The sequence below is a fragment of the Aegilops tauschii genome, chromosome 4 (genome assembly GCF_002575655.3).
Source record: "Aegilops tauschii subsp. strangulata cultivar AL8/78 chromosome 4, Aet v6.0, whole genome shotgun sequence".
Taxonomy (NCBI): Eukaryota; Viridiplantae; Streptophyta; class Magnoliopsida; order Poales; family Poaceae; genus Aegilops; species Aegilops tauschii.
The window spans coordinates 98352602-98366016 of record NC_053038.3 but is presented as its reverse complement, the minus strand read 5'-3'; positions in this window follow the sequence as shown (position 1 = coordinate 98366016).

Genomic DNA, 13415 nt, shown 5'->3' with positions numbered 1-13415 from the left:
TATGAGTTTATGTGATTTGATGTACCGAAGGTTGTTCAGAGTCCCGGATGAGATCACAGACATGACGAGGAGTCTCGGAATGGTCGAGACATAAAGATTGATATATTGGACCATGTTGTTCGGACATCAGAAGTGTTCCAGAGAGTTTCGGATAAAACCGAAGTGCTGGAGGGTTACCGGACCCCCCCGGAAGTTAGTGGGCCACCATGGGCCTTAGAGGAGAGAGGGCCGGTTAGGAGGTGGCGCCCCCCCATTCCGAATTGGACAAGGGGTGGGGGCGGCGCCCCTCTCCTCCCTTCTCTCCCCTTCCTCCTTCCTTCCCCTCCTTGTTGGACTAGGAAAGGGGCGAACCTACTCCTAGTAGGGGTAGGATTCCCCCCTTGGGAGCGCCCCTTGTGGCCGGCCGGCCCCCTCCTCCCCTCCTTTATATACGGGGGAGGGGGGCACCCCATAGACACACAAGTTGATCTCTTAGCCGTGTGCGGTGCCCCCCTCCACTGTTTTCCACCTCGGTCATATTCTCGTAGTGCTTAGGCGAAGCCCTGCGTCGGTAACTTCATCATCACCGTCACCACGCCGTCGTGCTGGAGAAACTCTCCCTCGGCCTCAGCTGGATCTAGAGTTCAAGGGACGTCACCGAGCTAAACGTGTGCAGATCGCAGAGGTGCCGTGCGTTCGGTACTTGATCGGTTGGATCGCGAAGACGTTCGACTACATCAACCACGTTACTAAACGCTTCCGCTTTTGGTCTACGAGGGTACGTGGACACACTCTCCCCGCTTGTTGCTATGCTTCTCCTAGATAGATCTTGCGTGATCGTAGGAAAATTTTGAAATACTACGTTCCCCAACAGTGGCATCCGAGCCAGGTCTATGCGTAGATGTTATATGCACGAGTAGAACACAAAGAGTTGTGGGCGATAATGGTCATACTGCTTACCAGCATGTCATACTTTGATTTAGCAGTATTGTTGGATGAAGCGGCCCAGACCGACATTACATGACCGCGTTCATGAGACTGGTTCTACCGTCGTGCTTTGCACACTGGTGGCTAGTGGGTGTCTGTTTCTCCAACTATAGTTGAATCGAGTGTGACTACACCCGGTCCTTGTTGAAGGTTAAAACAGCACACCAGACGAAAGATCATTGTGGTTTTGATGCGTAGGTAAGAACGGTCCTTGCTAAGCCCTTAGCAGCCACGTAAAATTTGCAACAACAAAGTAGAGGATGTCTAACTTGTTTTGCAGGGCTTGCTGTGATGTGATATGGTCAAGACGTGGTGGTATATAAATTGTTGTATGAGATGATCATGTTTTGTAACAGTTATCGGCAACTGGCAGGAGCCATATGGTTGTCGCTTTATTGTATGAAATGCAATCGCCATGTAATTGCTTTACTTTATCAGTAAGCGGTAGCGATAGTCGTAGAAGTAATTGTTGGCGAGACGACAACGATGCTTCGATGGATATCAAGGTGTCAAGCCAGTGACGATGGTGATCATGATGATGCTTTGGAGATGGAGATCAAAGGCACAAGATGATGATGGCCATATCATATAACTTATATTGATTGCATGTGATGTTTATCCTTTATGCATCTTATTTTGCTTAGTACGGCGGTAGCATTATAAGATGATCTCTCACTAAATTTCAAGGTATAAGTGTTCTCCCTGAGTATGCATCGTCGCTACAGTTCGTCGTGCCGAGACACCACGTTATGATCTGGTGTGATAAGCTCTACGTTCAAATACAACGGGTGCAAGCCAGTTTTGCACACGCAGAATACTCGGGTTAAACTTGACGAGCCTATCATATGCAGATTGTTGGGAATCGTAGCATAATTTTAAAATTTTCCTACGCTCACCAAGATGCATCTATGGAGTATACTAGCAACGAGGGGAAAGGAGTGCATCTACATACCCTTGTAGATCGCGAGCGGAAGCGTTCCAATGAACGTGGATGACGGAGTCGTACTCGCCGTGATTCAAATCACCGATGACCGAGTGCCGAACGGACGGCACCTCCGCGTTCAACACACGTACGGTGCAGCGACGTCTCCTCCTTCTTGATCCAGCAAGGGGGAAGGAGAGGTTGATGGAGATCCAGCAGCACGACGGCGTGGTGGTGGATGTAGCGGGATGCCGGCAGGGCTTCGCCGAGCTTTTATGAGAGAGAGAGGTGTAGCAGGGGAGGAGGGAGGCGCCCAAGGCTTAGATGTTGCTGCCCTCCCTCCCCCCTTTATATAGGCCCCCTGGGAGGGGGGGGGGCGCCGGCCAAGTCCCATCTAGGGTGGGAGCGGCGGCCAAGGGGGGTGCCTTGCCCCCCAAGGCAAGTGGGGCGCCCCCCACCCTAGGGTTTCCAACCCTAGGCGCAGGGGGGAGGCCCATGGGGGGGCGCCCAGCCCACTAGGGGCTGGTTCCCTTCCCACTTCAGCCCACGGGGCCCTCTGGGATAGGTGGCCCCACCCGGTGGACCCCCGGGACCCTTCCGGTGGTCCTGGTACAATACCGGTAACCCCCGAAACTTTCCCGGTGGCCGAAACTTGACTTCCTATATATAATTCTTCACCTCCGGACCATTCCGGAACTCCTCGTGACGTCCGGGATCTCATCCGGGACCCCGAACAATTTTCGGGTTTCCGCATACACATATCTCTACAACCCTAGCGTCACCGAACCTTAAGTGTGTAGACCCTACGGGTTCGGGAGACATTTAGACATGACCGAGACGCGTCCCCGGTCAATAACCAACAGCGGGATCTGGATACCCATGTTGGCTCCCACATGTTCCACGATGATCTCATCGGATGAACCACGATGTCGAGGATTCAATCAATCCCGTATGCAATTCCCTTTGTCATTCGGTATGTTACTTGCCCGAGATTCGATCGTCGGTATCCCAATACCTTGTTCAATCTCGTTACCGGCAAGTCTCTTTACTCGTACCGCAATGCATGATCCCGTGACTAACGCCTTAGTCACATAGAGCTCATTATGATGATGCATTACCGAGTGGGCCCAGAGATACCTCTCCGTCACACGGAGTGACAAATCCCAGTCTCGATCCGTGCCAACCCAACAGACACTTTCGGAGATACCCGTAGTGCACCTTTATAGTCACCCAGTTACGTTGTGACGTTTGGCACACCCAAAGCACTCCTACGGTATCCGGGAGTTGCACGATCTCATGGTCTAAGGAAAAGATACTTGACATTGGAAAAGCTCTAGCAAACGAAACTACACGATCTTTTATGCTATGCTTAGGATTGGGTCTTGTCCATCACATCATTCTCCCAATGATGTGACCCCGTTATCAATGACATCCCATGTCCATAGTCAGGAAACCATGACTATCGGTTGATCAATGAGCTAGTCAACTAGAGGCTTACTAGGGACACATTGTGGTCTATGTATTCACACATGTATTACGATTTCCGGATAACACAATTATAGCATGAACAATAGACAATTATCATGAACAAAGAAATATAATAATAACCATTTATTATTGCCTCTAGGGCATATTTCCAACAGTCTCCCACTTGCACTAGAGTCAATAATCTAGTTACATTGTGATGAATCGAACACCCATTGCGTCCTGGTGTTGATCATGTTTTGCCCTAGGGAGAGGTTTAGTCAACGGATCTGCCACATTCAGGTCCGTATGTACTTTACAAATATCTATGTCTCCATTTTGAACACTTTCACGAATGGAGTTGAAGCGACGCTTGATATGCCTGGTCTTCCTGTGAAACCTGGGCTCCTTCGCAAGTGCAATAGCTCCAGTGTTGTCACAGAAGAGAGTCATCGGGCCCGACGCATTGGGAATCACCCCTAGGTCGGTAATGAACTCCTTCATCCAGACTGCTTCCTGTGCTGCCTCCGAGGCTGCCATGTACTCCGCTTCACATGTAGATCCCGCCACGATGCTTTGCTTGCAACTGCACCAGCTTACTGCTCCTCCATTCAAAATATACACGTATCCGGTTTGTGACTTCGAGTCATCCAGATCTGTGTCGAAGCTAGAGTCGACGTAACCCTTTACGACGAGCTCTTCGTCACCTCCATAAACGAGAAGCATATCCTTAGTCCTCTTCAGGTACTTCAGGATATTCTTGACCGCTGTCCAGTGTTCCATGCCGGGATTACTTTGGTACCTTCCTACCAAACTTACGGCAAGGTTTACATCAGGTCTGGTACACAGCATGGCATACATAATAGACCCTATGGCCGAGGCATAGGGGATGACACTCATCTTTTCTCTATCTTCTGCCGTGGTCGGGCATTGAGCCGTGCTCAATTGCACACCTTGCAATACAGGCAAGAACCCCTTCTTGGACTGATCCATATTGAACTTCTTCAATATCTTGTCAAGGTACGTACTCTGTGAAAGACCAATGAGGTGTCTTGATCTATCTCTATAGATTTTGATGCCTAATATATAAGCAGCTTCTCCAAGGTCCTTCATTGAAAAACACTTATTCAAATAGGCCTTTATACTTTCCAAGAATTCTATATTATTTCCCATCAATAATATGTCATCCACATATAATAAGAGAAATGCTACAGAGCTCCCACTCACTTTCTTGTAAACACAGGCTTCTCCATAAGTCTGTGTAAACCCAAACGCTTTGATCATCTCATCAAAGCGAATGTTCCAACTCCGAGATGCTTGCACCAGCCCATAGATTGAGCGCTGGAGCTTGCATACTTTGTTAGCATTCTTAGGATCGACAAAACCTTCCGGCTGCATCATATACAACTCTTCCTTAAGGAAGCCATTAAGGAATGCCGTTTTGACGTCCATCTGCCATATCTCATAATCATAGTATGCGGCAATTGCTAACATGATTCGGACGGACTTCAGCTTCGCTACGGGTGAGAAAGTCTCATCGTAGTCAACCCCTTCAACTTGTCGATAACCCTTAGCGACAAGTCGAGCTTTGTAGATGGTCACATTACCATCCGCGTATGTCTTCTTCTTAAAGATCCATTTGTTTTCTATGGCTCGCCGATCATCGGGCAAGTCAGTCAAAGTCCATACTTCGTTTTCATACATGGATCCTATCTCGGATTTCATGGCTTCTAGACATTTGTCGGAATCCGGGCCCGCCATCGCTTCTTCATAGTTCGAAGGTTCACCGTTGTCTAACAACATGATTTCTAGGACAGGGTTGCCGTATCACTCTGGTGCGGAACGTGTCCTTGTGGACCTACGAAGTTCAGTAGTAACTTGATCCGAAGCTTCATGATCATCATCATTAACTTCCTCCCCAGTCGGTGTAGGCATCACAGGAACATCTTCCCGCGCTGCGTTACTTTCCGGTTCGGAAGGGGTGACTATCACCTCATCAAGTTCCACTTTCCTCCCACTCAATTCTTTCGAGAGAAACTCCTTCTCCAGAAAGGACCCGTTCTTGGCAACGAAGATCTTGCCTTCGGATCTGAGGTAGAAGGTATACCCAATAGTTTCCTTAGGGTATCCTATGAAGACGCATTTCTCCGACTTGGGTTCGAGCTTTTCAGGTTGAAGTTTCTTGACATAAGCATCGCATCCCCAAACTTTTAGAAACGACAGCTTAGGTTTCTTCCCAAACCATAATTCATACGGTGTCGTCTCAACGGATTTCGGCGGAGCCCTATTTAAAGTGAATGCGGCAGTCTCTAAAGCATAGCCCCAAAATGAGAGCGGTAAATCGGTAAGAGACATCATAGATCGCACCATATCCAATAGAGTGCAATTACGACGTTCGGACACACCGTTTCTCTGAGGTGTTCCAGGCGGCGTGAGTTGTGAAACTATTCCACATTTCCTTAAGTGTGCACCAAACTCGTGACTTAAATATTCTCCACCACGATCTGATCGTAAGAATTTTATTTTCCTGTCACGATGATTCTCAACCTCACTCTGAAATTCCTTGAACTTTTCAAAGGTTCCAGACTTGTGTTTCATTAGGTAGACATACCCATATCTACTTAAGTCATCAGTGAGAGTGAGAACATAACGATATCCTCCGCGAGCCTCAACACTCATTGGACTGCACACATCGGTATGTATGATTTCCAATAAGTTGGTTGCTCGCTCCATTATTCCGGAGAACGGAGTCTTGGTCATCTTACCCATGAGGCATGGTTCGCACGTGTCAAATGATTCGTAATCAAGAGACTCCAAAAGTCCATCTGCATGGAGCTTCTTCATGCGCTTGACACCAATGTGACCAAGGCGGCAGTGCCACAAGTATGTGGGACTATCGTTATCAACTTTACATCTTTTGGTATTCACACTATGAATATGTGTAACATCACGTTCGAGATTCATCAAGAATAAACCATTGACCAGCGGGGCATGACCATAAAACATATCTCTCAAATAAATAGAACAACCATTATTCTCGGATTTAAATGAGTAGCCATCTCGAATTAAATGAGATCCAGATACAATGTTCATGCTCAAAGCTGGCACTAAATAACAATTATTGAGGTTTAAAACTAATCCCGTGGGTAGATGCAGAGGTAGCGTGCCGACGGCGATCACATCGACCATGGAACCATTCCCGACGCGCATCGTCACCTCGTCCTTCGCCAGTCTCCGTTTATTCCGTAGTTCCTGTTTTGAGTTACAAATATGAGCAACCGCACCGGTATCAAATACCCAGGAGCTACTACGAGTACTGGTAAGGTACACATCAATTACATGTATATCACATATACCTTTGGTGTTGCCGGCCTTCTTGTCCCCTAAGTATTTGGGGCAGTTCCGCTTCCAGTGACCACTTCCCTTGCAATAAAAGCACTCAGTTTCAGGCTTGGGTCCATTCTTTGACTTCTTCCCAGTAACTGGTTTACCGGGCGCGGCAACTCCCTTGCCGTCCTTCTTGAAGTTCTTCTTACCCTTGCCCTTCTTGAACTTAGTGGTTTTATTCACCATCAACACTTGATGTTCTTTTCTGATCTCCACCTCCGCTGATTTCAGCATTGAATATATCTCAGGAATGGTCTTTTCCATCCCCTGCATATTGAAGTTCATCACAAAGCTCTTGTAGCTTGGTGGAAGCGACTGAAGGATTCTGTCAATGACCGCGTCATCCGGGAGATTAACTCCCAGCTGAGTTAAGCGGTTGTGCAACCCAGACATTCTGAGTATGTGCTCACTTACAGAACTATTTTCCTCCATTTTACAGCTGAAGAACTTGTCGGAGACTTCATATCTCTCGACCCGGGCATGAGCTTGGAAAACTAATTTCAGCTCCTCGAACATCTCATATGCTCCATGTTTCTCAAAACGCTTTTGGAGACCCGGTTCTAAGCTGTAAAGCATGCCGCACTGAACGAGGGAGTAGTCATCAGCACGCTGCTGCCAAGCGTTCATAATGTCTTGGTTCTCTGGGATTGGTGCATCACCTAGCGGTGCTTCTAAGACATAATCTTTCTTGGCTACTATGAGGATGATCCTCAGGTTCCGGACCCAATCAGTATAGTTGCTGCCATCATCTTTCAGCTTGGTTTTCTCTAGGAACGCGTTGAAATTGAGGACAACGTTGGCCATTTGATCTACAAGACATAGTGTAAAGATTTTAGACTAAGTTCATGATAATTAAGTTCATATAATCAAATTATTTAATGAACTCCCACTCAGATAGACATCCCTCTAGTCGTCTAAGTGAAACATGATCCGAGTTAGCTAGGCCGTGTCCGATCATCATGTGAGACGGACTAGTCAAGATCGGTGAACATCTCCATGTTGATCGTATCTTCTATACGACTCATGCTCGACCTTTCGGTCCTCCGTGTTCCGAGGCCATGTCTGTACATGCTAGGCTCGTCAAGTCAACCTAAGTGTATTGCGTGTGTTCCGAGGCCATGTCTGTACATGCTAGGCTCGTCAACACCCGTTGTATGCGAACGTTAGAATCTATCACACTCGATCATCACGTGGTGCTTCGAAACAACGAACCTTCGCAACGGTGCACAGTTAGGGTGAACACTTTCTTGAAATTATCATAAGGGATCATCTTACTTACTACCGTCGTTCTAAGCAAATAAGATGCAAAAACATGATAAACATCACATGCAATCAAATAGTGACATGATATGGCCAATATCATTATGCTCCTTTGATCTCCATCTTCGGGGCACCATGATCATCTTCGTCACCGGCATGACACCATGATCTCCATCATTGTGTCTTCATGAAGTCGTCACGCCAACGATTACTTCTACTTCTATGGCTAACACGTTTAGCAACAAAGTAAAGTAATTTACATGGCGTTATTCAATGACACGCAGGTCATGCAAAATAATAAAGACAACTCCTATGGCTCCTGCCGGTTGTCATACTCATCGACATGCAAGTCGTGATTCCTATTACAAGAATATGATCAATTTCATACATCAGATATATCATTCATCACATCTTCTGGCCATATCACATCACATAACACATGCTGCAAAAACAAGTTAGACGTCCTCTAATTGTTGTTGCAAGTTTTTACGTGGTTTGTAGGTTTCTAGCAAGAACGTTTCTTACCTACGTATGACCAGAACGTGATTTGCCAATTTCTATTTACCCTTCATAAGGACCCTTTTCATCGAATCCGTTCCGACTAAAGTAGGAGAGACAGACACCCGCTAGCCACCTTATGCAACTAGTGCATGTCAGTCGGTGGAACCTGTCTCACGTAACCGTACGTGTAAGGTCGGTCCGGGCCGCTTCATCCTACAATGCCGCCGAAACAAGAAACGACTAGTAGTGGCAAGAAGAATTGGCAACATCAACGCCCACAACTTCTTTGTGTTCTACTCGTGCATAGTAACTACACATAGGCCTGGCTCATGATGCCACTGTTGGGAATCGTAGCATAATTTTAAAATTTTCCTACGCTCACCAAGATGCATCTATGGAGTATACTAGCAACGAGGGGAAAGGAGTGCATCTACATACCCTTGTAGATCGCGAGCGGAAGCGTTCCAATGAACGTGGATGACGGAGTCGTACTCGCCGTGATTCAAATCACCGATGACCGAGTGCCGAACGGACGGCACCTCCGCGTTCAACACACGTACGGTGCAGCGACGTCTCCTCCTTCTTGATCCAGCAAGGGGGAAGGAGAGGTTGATGGAGATCCAGCAGCACGACGGCGTGGTGGTGGATGTAGCGGGATGCCGGCAGGGCTTCGCCGAGCTTCTACGAGAGAGAGAGGTGTAGCAGGGGAGGAGGGAGGCGCCCAAGGCTTAGATGTTGCTGCCCTCCCTCCCCCCTTTATATAGGCCCCCTGGGAGGGGGGGCGCCGGCCAAGTCCCATCTAGGGTGGGGGCGGCGGCCAAGGGGGGTGCCTTGCCCCCCAAGGCAAGTGGGGCGCCCCCCCACCCTAGGGTTTCCAACCCTAGGCGCAGGGGGGAGGCCCATGGGGGGGCGCCCAGCCCACTAGGGGCTGGTTCCCTTCCCACTTCAGCCCACGGGGCCCTCCGGGATAGGTGGCCCCACCCGGTGGACCCCCGGGACCCTTCCGGTGGTCCCGGTACAATACCGGTAACCCCCGAAACTTTCCCGGTGGCCGAAACTTGACTTCCTATATATAATTCTTCACCTCCGGACCATTCCGGAACTCCTCGTGACGTCCGAGATCTCATCCGGGACTCCGAACAACTTTCGGGTTTCCGCATACACATATCTCTACAACCCTAGCGTCACCGAACCTTAAGTGTGTAGACCCTACGGGTTCGGGAGACATGCAGACATGACCGAGACGCGTCTCCGGTCAATAACCAACAGCGGGATCTGGATACCCATGTTGGCTCCCACATGTTCCACGATGATCTCATCGGATGAACCACGATGTCGAGGATTCAATCAATCCCGTATGCAATTCCCTTTGTCATTCGGTATGTTACTTGCCCGAGATTCGATCGTCGGTATCCCAATACCTTGTTCAATCTCGTTACCGGCAAGTCTCTTTACTCGTACCGCAATGCATGATCCCGTGACTAACGCCTTAGTCACATAGAGCTCATTATGATGATGCATTACCGAGTGGGCCCAGAGATACCTCTCCGTCACACGGAGTGACAAATCCCAGTCTCGATCCGTGCCAACCCAACAGACACTTTCGGAGATACCCGTAGTGCACCTTTATAGTCACCCAGTTACGTTGTGACGTTTGGCACACCCAAAGCACTCCTACGGTATCCGGGAGTTGCACGATCTCATGGTCTAAGGAAAAGATACTTGACATTGGAAAAGCTCTAGCAAACGAAACTACACGATCTTTTATGCTATGCTTAGGATTGGGTCTTGTCCATCACATCATTCTCCCAATGATGTGACCCCGTTATCAATGACATCCCATGTCCATAGTCAGGAAACCATGACTATCGGTTGATCAACGAGCTAGTCAACTAGAGGCTTACTAGGGACACGTTGTGGTCTATGTATTCACACATGTATTACGATTTCCGGATAACACAATTATAGCATGAACAATAGACAATTATCATGAACAAAGAAATATAATAATAACCATTTATTATTGCCTCTAGGGCATATTTCCAACACAGATATGGCCTCGGAACACTGAGACCGTAAGGTCGAGCGTGAATCATATAGTAGGTATGATCAACATAGTGATGTTCACCATTGAAAATTACTCCATCTCACGTGATGATCGGACATGGTTTAGTTCATATGGATCACGTGATCACTTAGATGATTAGAGGGATGTCTATCTAAGTGGGAGCCTTAAGTAATATGATTAATTGAACTATAATTTATCATGAACTTATTACCTGATACTCCCTCCGTTCCTAAATACTTGTTTTTCTAGGCATTTCAACAAGTGACTACATACGGAGTAAAATGAGTGAATCTACACTCTAAAATATGTCTACATGGATCCGTATGTGATAGTCATTTGAAATGCCTAGAAAGACAAGTATTTAGGAACGGAGGGAGTAGTATTTTGCATGTCTATGTTGTTGTAGATAAATGGCCCGTGCTACTGTTCCGTTGAATTTTAATGCGCTCCTAGAGAAAGCTAAGTTGAAAGATGATGGTAGCAACTACATGGACTGGGTCCGTAACTTGAGGATTGGCCTCATTGCTACATAGAAGAATTACGTCCTGGAAGCACCGCTGAGTGCCGAACCCACTGCAGGAGCAACGCCGGGCGTTACGAATGCCTCGCAGAGCAAAGCTGATGACTACTCGATAGTTCAGTGTGCCATGTTTTGCGGCTTAGAACCGGGACTTCAACGACGTTTTGAACGTCATGGAGCATATGCGATGTTCAAGGAGTTGAAGTTAATATTTCAAGCAAATGCCCGGATTGAGAGATATGAAGTCTTCAATAAGTTCTACAGTTGCAAAATGGAGGAGAATAGTTCTGTTAGTGAGCATATACTCAAAATGTCTGGGTACCACAATCACTTGACTCAGCTGGGAGTTAATCTTCCAGTTGATAGTGTCATTGACAGAGTTCTTCAATCACTGCCACCAAGCTACAAAAGCTTCGTGATGAACTATAATATGCAAGGGATGGATAAGACAATTCCCGAGCTCTTCGCCATTGTAGCGACCAGACCTCAAACAGTCTGATCTCTGTGCTTCAGTGTCATCCCTGGATCGGTAATGCTGACACACACAGTACTCGAAGGATTTATAACAGAGTAGCAATCACACACTTATTACATCGAATGTCTCAAAAGAGAACTTATTACAATAAAATATGGCTTAAGGCCATCTAAAACGATAACAGCGGAAGGCTTGGAAGATAAAGTGAGTCCATCAACTCCAACGGCATCACTGAGTGAAAGACCATGACCTAAGGCTCCTTACTCATCGTCTGAAAAGTCTGCAATATGATACGTTGCAGCCCGAAACGGGTCAACACATGGAATATGCTGGCAATGTAACACAAGAGAGTAATGAACAGAATAAATGCTATCACTACATGCATATATGGCTGGTGGAGGCTGTATGGTTAATATGTTTTGCGAAAAGCCAATTTTTCCCTACAACAAAGGAATACATTTTATTTAACTATCATGGTGGTTGTTAAACATTGAGAAGGTTCCTCCAACTCAATCCCAATTAAGCATCATCATTAAACCCAATCAAGTTATATTAAGAGTGATGAGATCCACATGATAATCCAAGAACTAGATACTCAAGATGTCCATAACCGGGGACACGGCTAACCATGATTAGTTTGTACACTCTGCAAAGGTTTGCGCACTTTTCCTCACAAGACTCGAATGCATCCATGGTCGGAGATTCGAGACACAGTCTTTCTGAAGCATTAACTCTCTACTCTGGGTAGACAGTACCACCTACAACCCACTACATCTGCTAGTCTACCTCTTCAAGAGCTTCACGCAACTTACTCAACTATGCTAGAGCCCATAATAGCTTGTGGCTGCACACGGAAGTTTCTAGCATGAATAGTCTTATGATCCCTTTGAGCCTGGGTGGCGGGCCGTAGGATGATCACACGGGTCCTCCGGGATATCCTAGAACAACACTAGATTCTCCAGGTGCCCACAAGCAATCCACCCAGATGTGTATTTAAGTTGCCACCTTAAGTTGAACCATTAATTAATAAACTCACATCTGTCATGAAAATTCACTCAAACCCAATCCACGTCTACGAGCATAGCATAGCAATATAAGCAACGTAGAAGTAACTCCCAAGGGTTTGATAATAAACAGGTCAATAGGTACTACCTCATCTACTTCCCAAAACCCACAAGTTAATCAGATCCTAACCATGCAATTGTTTGAGGATTGATCTAATTCAATAAAACTGGGTAGTAAAGAGGTATGATCAAAGTGTTACTTGCCTTGCTGATGATCCGCGAAACCTAGAGACTCGTAGTAGCACGCTTCGCACTCCGGGTACTCTATCGCAAACAAACAAGCATACAATAAGCAATCAACTAGAAGCATGGGTAAAACTCAAATAAGAGATCTAACCAGAAAGTTCGACTTAAGAACTCCGGTTTGCAAAAAGAATCAAATCAAATGAAGCAACGAAACTCAAACTGCGAAAGAAACAAGATCCGTTTACTAATCTGGACTAAAGTCAAGTTTTACAGTAGCAAAATCTTGTTCAAGTCGGTTAAACAGAAAGAGGGCTTCGAGACGAAGATCTAGGCACTTGAATCGCCTGATTCCGATAAACAAGCGAAAAGTTATACTAGAACGAAAATTAGGGCAGAAATCACGATCGAAAATAATCACGGAAAAACCCTGGAAAAAGAAAACTGACGAACAGGCTAACGAACGAATGTTCGCTGTCTGCGGTTAACCGGTGAAAACTGTTCATTAAAACGAACGTACGAACGGGCGTTCGCTAAATAACTAAACCAGGAAAAAATAAAACCGATCTAAATAAAAAAACTAGGGTTTCGAAAAAAATGATCGG